Source organism: Sminthopsis crassicaudata, chromosome 3, assembly GCF_048593235.1.
Source record: "Sminthopsis crassicaudata isolate SCR6 chromosome 3, ASM4859323v1, whole genome shotgun sequence".
Lineage (NCBI taxonomy): Eukaryota > Metazoa > Chordata > Mammalia > Dasyuromorphia > Dasyuridae > Sminthopsis > Sminthopsis crassicaudata.
This window is the reverse complement of record NC_133619.1, coordinates 63,508,390-63,519,672: the sequence shown is the minus strand read 5'-3', so window position 1 is coordinate 63,519,672 and position 11,283 is coordinate 63,508,390. Positions and strand designations below refer to the sequence as shown.

The 11,283-nt window shown below is 42.2% G+C and overlaps 1 protein-coding gene and 1 long non-coding RNA gene across 6 annotated transcripts in view; one reads left to right on the top strand and one right to left on the bottom strand.

The window, feature by feature from the left end:
• Positions 1 to 1,440: 1,440 nt before the first annotated feature.
• Positions 1,441 to 3,126, bottom strand: LOC141564744 (uncharacterized). Its single transcript, XR_012488693.1, has 2 exons — positions 2,991 to 3,126; positions 1,441 to 1,645 (listed from the first exon to the last, which is right to left on the bottom strand). It is a non-coding gene; the product is annotated as an uncharacterized LOC141564744 (long non-coding RNA).
• TTLL4 (tubulin tyrosine ligase like 4) overlaps positions 2,175 to 11,283 on the top strand; it is a 31,051-nt gene continuing 21,942 nt past the window's right edge. The window contains exon 1 of one of the 5 annotated variants that reach the window (XM_074307612.1): positions 2,175 to 2,304. The gene's annotated coding sequence lies outside the window, so the exon portion shown is untranslated. Of the gene's footprint in view, positions 2,305 to 2,861; positions 2,885 to 2,991; positions 3,127 to 3,283; positions 3,403 to 3,426; positions 3,566 to 11,283 lie in introns of those variants that run through there. The other 4 variants (XM_074307616.1, XM_074307615.1, XM_074307614.1 and 1 more) reach the window with 4 other exon arrangements.

Here is an 11,283-nt window from a genome sequence, read left to right as displayed (position 1 = left end):
TCCCTCCTTTTGAATTTCTTAAGTTTTCCTGAGTTTATATTTCTCTCCCTGGTTTCTCAAAATCAACTAGGACATAAATAACGATGACCCCGTTGTCTAGAGTGCTGGTGGTAATGATCAGAATTAGATAAGGAGTATCTAAATGAAATTAGGATTTAATTGAGGTATAGTGGCAGGTTCGGGGTATAGGGAGTCAAATGGAGCTCCCCTGCAACCCCTTTGGATTCGGCGCAAGGAAAGGGAGTTAAATGAGGTCTAGTGGCAGCGCAAGAGTCTCCTGTAAAGGAATTTATAGACCAAAAAGCCAGATTGATAAGAGGTTTATTGTGGGGTTTGGAAGTAAAGTTCAGTTAGTAAAGTTGAGGATAGAGATAAGAGGGCACCGGAGCTACAGGTCTGGTGGGCAGAGACCCTTGACGTGACCGGCGTAAGGCTGCCCTGTTAGGAACCTCTGCAAAGAGAGCTCCAGCTTGGCTCTTTTATAATGAGAGAGTTAGTGGGGGCTGGGACAGGCCAGGATCTCCAATTGGAATTCAAAGGGGTGCTTTAGACAGGATTTGGGAATCCAAGGTCCTAGCTGCTTGAATTGATAATGCATCAGCCAGGAGGGGCTGGGAATCACAAAGGAATAAATCCGAAAGGACTAGTTTCTTAAAGGGAGCACACCCCACATCAGTAAGTGTGTGTTTGGGGTAAGGGAGTACAAGGTGGTATTTGAGTCTCATCAGAGCATGTGAAATGATTGGTGATGACTTCTGAAGCATCTATATTAAGCATCACAATATTTTAAAAGAAATGTGTGGAGAAAAATAAAGATTTTGAAGTGAATGAGGATAGGTTTCCATCGCTCCAATGGCCAGTTTTGGTTTATTTGGTTTCTGCAGTGACATTCTCTGAGATCTCTCAAGATTCTTCACCTTCCCTTGGTTAGTCCCGTCATTAACTTGTATCTTGGGAGAAGCCCGGTTATTGAGCTTTGGCAGTCTGGGGAAGCCCTTCTCAGGACAACGTTTTAAAATGCATGAAATACATAACAAAAGAAACCAATTCTATTGAGATGGTTGTGAAAATTATGAAAATGTTTTCAAAAGCAAATTCTGGGGTCCCAGGTTAAGAACTCGTGCCTTACATCTCAACTTACATCTGGTCAGAGGCATCCATCCCTTCAACTGAATAAATAGGCTTCCAGGAAGGCAGGGAGAGGCGAATGGGGTAAGCCTCAAAGAAGGGCTTTTCAGAACTATAATCATAAGCACAGCAATAACATTTATGTAGCACTTTATGTTTGCTTTTGCAGAGCACCTCATTTATGATACTATACACATAGAAAAATGCATATTGTATGCATATATCCATGTACATGTAATATACTCTGTACGATATGCAAATTACGTATAAAAATAAAATGTATAACGACAAAATATAGCTACATAACAGACACAAAGTTATACAGTATTTATTGTTCAGACATTTCGACAGCGTCTGACTCTTCTCGGGCCCTTTGGGGGTTTCTCGGTAAATTCACTGGAGTGCTTTTCCTCCTCTAGATTGTTCTTTACAGATGAGAAAACTGAGGCAAGTTTTAAGGTCTGAAGCCAGATCTGAACTCGGGAAGCGGAGCCTTCCTGACCTGATGCTCCATCACCTTATAATACAGAATATATACATGACATATTAGGGTATGGAATAAGTAATATATTAAAAGAAACCATTATGTCATAAATATAACTAATTATATGAATATCAATAAAATAACACGTTATAAATAATATACATATACTTATATACTATACTGACTCGCTTGATTTGTTCATCAAAGGGGTTTGGAGCTCACTTGCGATAATGGCAGACTTTGGGGGAGTTTCAGAGAAAGTCTGTGTACGTACATTGAGATTCACGGCAGTCGATCGTTAAGACTACAATTCCCAGAATACACCACGCCAAAGTCAGCTCACATTGCCTCTTGGGAGCAATGGAATGCTTTTGCACACGCGCAGATCATCGGGAGGGGACTGTCTCCCTCCCTCCCCCTCCCGCTCTCCCTCCCCCACCCCTTTCCCCTCCCTTCCTCCTCCAGTCCTTCTCTTCCCCCTATTTAACTTTCCCCGCCTCGGTCCTGCCTTCATTCGTTTTCACGTCCGTCAGTCAGGGGCGCGCACGTGGTACGTGGCCGGCGGCGCCGGCGAGCGCGGGTCGCGTGGCGGTGCGTGGTTGCTAGGGGCGCCGAGGCCGCCCGCCCGGCAGGCCAGGGAGGAGCAGCGCGGAGCCAGGCATCGAAGCCGGGACGTAGCGGGGGCCGGCAAGGTGAGTGAGGAGGGGGTTGCGACGAGTGCTACCTCGGGAACGGACGCTCTCCATTTCGCTCTCCCTCCTTCGCGTCCTCCCTCTCTACTCCCGCCACTTAACCTCCTTGGACCCTCGATCCCCAGCTCCCTTTCCCGCCAGTCCCGACCCAGAAGCGTGTGCCGCGTCCCCCGCCCCGCCCTCCGCGTCCGCCCCCGGTGCCCTTCCTTCTTCCCCCCCGCGGGGGAAGGGGGGAGGAGGGCCGGTCCTCCGTTCCCCCTCCCCCCCAGCCGCGGTCTCCTCCCTCCTCGGACGCAGCTTCTGCCCCCGAGCCCGGCCTATTCGGCCCTGCAGCCCCTACCCCTCTGGGCCCCGGGGTTCCCCTCCCCCACTTTGCCTAGCCTCTTTGGCGGTCCTGGACCTCCTTGTGTGTCTGCGGCGGGGATGGGGGAGGGGAGGGGGAGTTCCCTCTCCCCCTCGCCGAGCGCTGCCCCGTGCGGCTCTGTGTGTTGTAAGAGCCGTGAGATGCCAGGACACTCAACAGTCCATTCCACGAGAAGTGCTGGGGCAGGGGCCCTCCCCTCCCCCTTCTCAGGAAAAAGTAGGGAAAGGGATCGGAGCTCCTGGATCCGCTCTCCTCCCCCCTCTAGAAAAGCGGGAGGACCGCTTTCCCTCCCCTCCCCAGTCCTTTGAGAGCCCCCGCTTACGAAGCCGCTGCCAGCCGGGAGAGTAGCGCAGTAGATTCCGAGGAGGAAGAATAAACGCCTCTGGTCCCTTTGAGCTCAGATTTCTTTTCTCCCGCCGCGCCGGGGCGGTGTCGCCCTCTCGGAACCCGGGGCAGAGGTAGCCGAGCCGCACTAGCTGGCGGTCAGGGGTCTGAGGAGCCGCCCCATTGTCTCGGCATGTTGGCGGCGGCGTCTTAGTGTGTGCTTTATTTTAAGCCGGAAATAGACCCGAGAAATCGAGTCCAGCGGCTTCGTCCGCTCGGGTTAAATGGCTTGTCGGTGACCCTCGGGCGGATGTGGTCCCGGATCTTCTGGAGCCTCAGCGCGAGTTTCCTCAGCATGGGCGCTGCTAACGGCGCCGGCCGCGGGTGTGGGGCAGTGAGGGGTCCCACAGGTGCGGGGCCCAGCGGCTGGGACGCGCCCATTCATCTAGTCCGTGTAACGTGCTACAGATGGACAGGTTTTTGATGGAGAGCACTTGCCGTGCTCTTAGCGACTAAAGGGGCGTCCCGTTATTCCCCCGCTTCTCTAAGACTCGGAGCAGAGTGGAGGGCAGTGTGGGTGACTTCGCAAATTGGGGTTCTAGTTCTTTTCTAGCCAGCTGGGATAGGGGCTCTCTGGGGAGTGTTCGCCTGGGGTCAGGTCCCTTGTGGTTTGAGAATTTTGCCAGTGGCGTTTTGGACCATTCTTCCTTTTTCCCCCCTGAGGCAATTGCTAGAAAGTGCTACGTATCTGAGACTAGATTTGAACTCAGGTCCTCCCGAGGCCTGTGCTCTACGCACTTCGCCACCTGGCTGCCCCACTCTTCCTTTCTAAGGGGTCACTTCCCCTCTCTTCAGATTATGGATGTGTCTGCGACCTTTGTGTGGTAGTCTTTTATTTGTTGAAGGGGAATGATGAAAGTGGGTTTTCCTTTTCCTTAGGGTCATGACCTCAAGGGTACTTTTACAATTATCGCTTGTTCCTGGAAGTTTCTGGTAATTACTTCCCCGATTCACTATGGGCTATTTTGGTCATTTAGCGAGATGCTAAGTAAAAAGGGTGCTTCCCCCTTTGTTTTGAAGTTTTACTTTCTCTTCTTGGCACCCTTGGCTCCACAAGATTTGATTTAATTGTTGGCTCGCGGTTAGAGATGAGGCTGAGGGAGGCCAGGATTAGGATCGGGAAAGCAGTTCACTTTTTGAGAATAACTTTGCTCCTTTTCACTAATTTGGAGATTTAGCTTCTATAGCTCTGGGTACCTCTGTTTATTCCCTTTTTTTAGACCTGATAACTCATTGGAAAATCAGTAATAGTATATTTTCTCCTGATGTTCCTGATCCACCTTCCCTATTTGGGCTTGTAGAAGCTCACTGCTTTTATTTTATTTTATTTTTATTTTTTATTCCTGTTTTACTATTTGTCGTTTGTAATTGAAGGAGAACCCTAGGCATTATCTCTCAAATAAAAATAGGATCTTATTCTCTTTTCTCTTTTCAAACTCCATTTGACTCTCATCTCCAGGTAAGTCAATTCTACCTTGACTATTAATACTAAACATTTTTCAAAGACCTTGTGGATTGCAGATTTTTTCATTTTTTTGTATGTGTGTCTAGAATTCCCCTGATGACCTTGGAAAATGCCTAGATAGAAGGGAAAAGAAACTTTGGATCCTAAGAGCCACATACTCCAGTAATGTAGTAGAGAGATTTGGGTACTCTAGAAAGAAGATCTTGCAAATTCACAGACAAGACTTATAATAATCTTTGTTTTTTTTCTTTTGTGGTACAATCAATTAAAACACTTAAAATTTAAAAAAAAAAAAAAAAAAAAAAAAGATAAAAGGCATGCTGGCTTCACATGTTAAAAAAGGAAAAGAAAAAGGAAGAAACAATGTGTTCCAGTTAGACTGGCCCTGGCCTCTGGAGACTGGTTTGTGTAAGGAAACTGATGGATTCTTGTCTTGAGCTGTTGAGCAGTTTTGCTCTATATTGGGCCCCTGCCCTCAAGAGGCAACATTCTGCTGAAGGGATGTAGACACTTGGAGGGAGAACTGATAGCTAAAGGATCAGAAAATGTTTCTTTTGGAGGTAATATGAATAATAATGGATAAGTGGATTTTTGAAGAGATTCTAAGAGGTGGAGATGAGATGAAAAGAGTGGGTTCTAGGTATGAGACATAGTTTGCGCAAAGGTGTGAATGTAGGACATAGGAAGGCTGAGTTTGGTGAATGCTTTGCTGGAGCAGAAGAGTCCATGAAGGGGAAGAATCTAAAATTTGCAGGAAACTCCAAAAGGAGCTGCAATAGGAAAGGCTTTAAGATAAAACATTCTCCAGAATGGAGGGACAAGCTGATCAGACTCTTTGGAGTGGGTAACTCTACCAGCAGAGCCATTCAGGAGACTGTCTTAAATATAACTACCCCCATCTTAACCTTCACCACTTCCCCCTTCCCATCCCCCCCGCAGTGCCTCCTTCACTTGAGGCAGTCTTTCAGGACAATCATAACTTAATTGATAGTGGAACTGCTAGGAGCCGCTGTGCTAGTGCCAACGGAAAACTTCCCCTTATGCATGCCATGCCCACCACCTCATCTTCTGACCTGGACCACTGTCATACTCTCCTGATTGGTCAGCCTTCTCCAAGTCTGTCTCATCATCTTCCCTAAAATCAGTTTCCATGTCATTCTTCTGCTCAATAAACAACAGTGGCTCCTTATTGACTGGAGATTTTTTTTTTTAAATTTAAAAAATAGTTTTCTTATCCTCTCAGATTGTCTTATTTTTTGTTTTATAATATATAGTAGTACATATCTATAATATATGAGTAAGTAAATATATACATTCGCATCTTCAAAACATTTTAGAAATCAGGCATGTGATCAAAAAAGTATGGAAGCCTCTGCTTTAGAGAATATCCTGTTTCCCTTCTTTCTAAGCTTAGTCCCTACTCATGACACTTAGGCTGAAGGCAAAATAATTTTGCTTTGTATTCTGAAGCTGCATAGAGCCACAGTGGATTTGGTAGCAGAAGGACCTCTGGAAGTATAGGCAACCAAAAGTGTGCAGCAAGTTGCCCAGTTTTACATGATGCTGCTGTAATTTCATCCCACAGCCCCCCACTTGTCAATACTCCTTAATATCCAAAGACTTCCCTTGGATTCCTGTGACAGTATTTTGTTTTTCCAAATACATGTAAAGATAGTTTCAACATTTTATTTTTGTTAGGCTCACCTGCCACCTATGTGAAGTCTTAACAAATGTTTCTATATTTGCTTTGGTGGTTACTTGGAGAAACTATATCCTATTAAGATCAATGTTCATACCCCCAAAGTTGTTTAAAAGTAGGAGAGTAAGCTATCTTTGGATTCCTAGAGAGCCCTTTGGGTCCCTAAAACTAGCTAGCCAGACTATATAGATCTTTTCCTAGTCATAGTCTTTAATTAAAAGTCCCGTGGCCTACATTAGAGCTCATAATTTACTCTGGATCAGTTGTTCTGTCATGCGTCTTTGTGTATACTGTCTCCCTGGTTCTGTTTACTTTGTATAAGTTCATGTTTCATCCAGTAATTCTCTATATTGATCATTTTTCCTTATGGCACTGTAATTTTGTTACATTCATATACTCTAGCACAACGTGGTTAGCAGTCTCCCAATTGATGGCCATCTACTTTGTTTCCAGTTTTTTGTAATTACAAACATTTTGTATATATAGTGCCTTTTTTGTTATTTACTAACCACTATTTGCTAACCAATGGAATCTCTAGGTCAAAGGGTATAGACATTAAAGATATTTTCTACAAACAATTTCTAATTTAGCTTCAAAACTGTTGGACCAATTCACAGCTCAGATCACAATGTGCTTGTTTTATCACCACCCTCCTAACATGGACTATTTTGACTTTTTGTCAACTTTGCCAATTTGTCAAGTGTATTGAAACCTCAGGGTTCTCAAAAAGTTGTATTAAGAGCTAGAAAACCATCAGCAAACGTGAATATTTTGATAAAGAAAGTTGAAAAAAAGAGGTTTGTGTACGAAACCGTGTATTTTGTTTAAGCAACTTATTTGTTTACTGTGATCAGACTTTTGGAATTTTGATTGGTTACTTACTGTTCAGACAAATTTAAAATCATTCAAAGTGGACATTGTATTATTCTTTCCTTTAGATCATATAAATTTTCTTTCTTTTTTTTTTTTCATCCATGATTTTTCCCAGGTCCTTTGCCTTTAATTCAAATGGATTTCTTGGCTTATTGACTATGTTCAGGAATTGGCAGATGTTTTATGATGCTCTAATCATAGAGTGTAATCCTGTAGGCCAGCCTTAGATTGATTCTTCATAAAGACCAAAACTATAGGTACTCTGTGAGGTACTTGACTTCTAAAAGCCTTAGCATTAGTTGAGTGACATCGTTGTATAGTGTTTTTGATCCATTTTGTACCTTTCATTTCAAGTTCCAAAACTCATTGTAACTTTCAAGGGCCCATGAACTTCCTTCTGTTTGGTTTCAACTCTTGTTCTCACTCCTGGGCTAATGGAGATAGGTGAAAAGTAGGAGGAAGAGTCAAAAAGGAGCTAATAGACTATATGAAGAGGCAAATGAAGAGTTTTTTTTTAATTTAGAATAGAGGGATTTAATAGTTTGTCAGAGAGAAAGTTTATAGCTTGGGGGATTGTGCTGGTTGTTGATTAATATAGGCTTGACTCAAATGATCAGTGAAGTTCAGTAGAGTGATCAACTAACTAATATGCCATAATGATACGGCTTCTTGTTCCTGGGCTGTTTAAGAATCTCAGACCTCCCTAATAATCCTTCGGTGACAGAGAATCCTTACTGAAGTTTCTCTGGTTTTAGACCATTTCCTCTTGTTCTTTTCCTAAAGCATTATGGTTCTCAAGTAAGAAAGTTTTATTCCTTACCTGGTTGTTCTTATTTGGTATCATCAAATGCCTTGTATTTCAGGGCCATGACCAATTTTCAGATGTTAGAGCCAGATTAGCCAGTGAGTGTAATTCTTTGCCCTATTTATCTAGTCACTTGAGGTCAACAAATTAAATTTGCTTAATTGAAAAAGATTAAGAAAATATGCATGTGGACAGCTAGATGGAGTAGTGGATAGAAGACTGTCCCTGAAGTCAGAAGGATCTGAGTTCAAATGTGGCCTCAGACACTTAACACTTCTAGCTGTGTGACTCTGGACAAGTCACTTAATCCCAGTTGCCTCAGCAAAAAATATGTTTACACACACACACACATACACACACACACAGAGATATGTAAAGAAGAATTACACCTGTTTAACATATATTAGATTACTTGCCATCTGGGGAGGGAGTGGGGGGAAAGAGAGGGAGAAAAAAAATTACAGCACAAGGTTTTGCAAGAGTGACTGTTGAAAATATCTATGCATGTGTTTTGAAAATAAAAGGCTTTATTTAAGAAAAAGAAAAGAAAAAGGATTAAGGAAGATTATGTTCCCTTCTACCATTACTCTGGTTACAAAGTAGTCAGAAAAGCTATAAGTTTCTCAGGATTCCCTTTGTATTACAGAGAAAATGTTCAGTTATTCTTAAATCTGCCAATCTGTGACTCCTATCATGACCAATACTCTCCTTGAGTTAGAGAAATGCCAGGATAGGAGACTCTGTGGTGACTCCTTGGGCTACAGAGTTTAGCCAGGTGAGTCAGTAATCATTAGTAAGTGACCTACGTGTCATATATTGTGCTGAGTATACAGGTAGTTTGGTGATGTTAGTAGATAAAGTGCTGAGCCTGAAATCTGGAAGTTTTGTGTCCAGATGTTCCTCAGCTAACTTAATGCCAGTGTAAGCTAGGCAAGTTACTAATATACTGACTGCCTCCGTTTCCTTAATTGTAAAATAGAGATAAAAATTACACTTACTTAAGATTATTGTGAAGGACAATTGAAATCATCTTTGTAAAATACTTGGTGCCTGGCACATAGTAGGAGCTTTATAAATTCTTTTTTCCTTCCTTCCTAAGCACTGGACAAAGCTAGTCTCTGCTGTCAAGGAACTCAGTCCAATGGGAAAGACAACATGCAAACAACTCTGCAGGACAAACTGGGGATAATTAACCAAGATCAAGGCCATTAGAAGCTGAACTTTGTATCATTTGAAGGCGTATGGATATCAATGATCTCAGGCCAGTTGGCATCATTTCTTACGGAACTATGCCCTTTACTTTGGATTTTTTTTGGACTTTTCCTTCTCTTTTCTTAAAACCTTGTTACAGCAGTATTTGAAACATTTGCAGGCTTCTTATCTAGAGAATTTAATTGGCTTGGGTCTTTTATCTGTAAAAATCCCTGAATCTTAAGAGTGCCAGAGAACCTAATCTCTGTTAGTTGCAACCTTTACTTGGCAGTGAATCCTCTCTCAGGGCCTTTTTCCTTGGCTGAAAAGAGAGGAAGCAGAATAATTTCCTAAGCTCCTTATCACTCTCATATTATGTGACCCATAAAGCAGTCAGAATTTCTATTCAGGGCTCATTCTAATGTAGCTGAAGGAAGTAGGCAAAGAACTTTTTGTCATTGTGTATAGTCCCAACTTTTCTCCCGGAGTTGTAATGAGTGAAGTTCTTCCATGTTGGAACTTTGAACACACTGTTCTACAGAAACATTGTTACTCAATGTGCTTGTGTTCTGTGATGCTTCTTGTACATAGTATTCTGGCCTGGGAACCGAACCCCCACAGGTCACATGGCTTATCTTTTTTTTTTTTTTAAAGAAAAGAGATCAGTGTAACAATTATTTCCAGTTGTTGGCCCATAGAAATAATATTTGACTCATCTGGTTACAATGAATTCTATGTAAGTCTTTGGCCACTCTGTATCACAAAGGATTTGTGGACTGTATGTTTTGTAAGCAGAAAGAGAACTTACCCAAGAAAAGACCATTTATTTCTTTGGTCCTCATATTAAGTAGTAATTACCTTTCAACTCCTTTTATGTACTTCAGCTTTCAGAATCCCAACTACTGATACAAACCCTATAAAAACAATACCTTACTAAAACCCAAGGAGGCAGATTGTATAAGTATAATCAGAATCCTCTATGTTTGCCTGGGATCATACAATATCAGAGCCTGCCTTAATAACTTAGATCCCACAAGTGAGGAGAGGGGAGAGGGTTGGCTTGGTAGTAAATAGGGAGTTTGGTTTCTGATAATGTGTTTAAAAGTTTTTTTTTTTTACTTGCTATGTTTTGTTTTTATATCACTTCCATTCCCAAATATATGTCCTTCCTCTCCTCCCCAGAAAGCCATTCTCTGGAACAAAGAATATGTGTATTTTAAAACAAACTTACATTAGAACAAAATAATTGGGGATAGACGTCATAAGGGATTTTATCTGTAGTGCTAGGAAAATTTTTATTGTATAATCCTTATTGGGCCTCTTTTCCAGCATCTCTCCTTTATTTGTGGTTAATGGACTGGATGAGTTTTGAGAGTGAAGAAGGAAAAGTTGACTTTCTGAACTGGATTTTTTGATCACTTATTCAGTGGGAGCTAAGATGATAGAAGACTTTAATTAGCATTTGGCCTGCTACTTCACCACGCCAAGGGATGACTCTTAGGCTTGGAGTACAAGGGGTGGAGACCACTAGTATAGCCTGATTCAAAGAGGTAGTATCAGGAACCAGAGACTAGACATGTGATTTCATCAGTATAGAAAACTTCTACCAATGGCCACCTTCTCTTTAACTTATAGGCCTAGAGATTTGCCTCTGCACTATTAAGTGACTTGGCCAGGGCTCTCACACCTTAGGTTATCCTGATTCCAGACCAGCTCTCTGTCCACTTTCTATGGTGCCTTTAAATTCTTCCAAACTGTTGTGAAAGCTGTGGGAAGACCCAGCTCCAGATATTCTAGGCCTTTGCCTTTATAGATAAGGATTTTCCTTCTTCTAGGTCACGGAAGGTTCAAGAAAGATGTCTGTCATGTTGATTGGTTCTAAAGATAACATGTTGGGTTAAAAAAAATGCTATTTGGGTAATATCTTCTAAAACAAATACTATTAAGGCTGTTCAAAGTGTGAGTAGAAGGAGTATTCATTCCATGACGAATCATTTGAATTGCTCCAGGAAATAATTATAAGTATGAAAGTCTGAATAATTATAAGTATGAAAGTATGTGTACTAGAAATCAGTAGTATGCCAAATTCTAGTGATACAAAATTATAAAATAATGAGACATTTATTGCCTTGTAGGTGCTTACATTCTGCTGGGGAAACACAACTTATAAAATAAATACCAAAGCTTCCTGAAAAGTT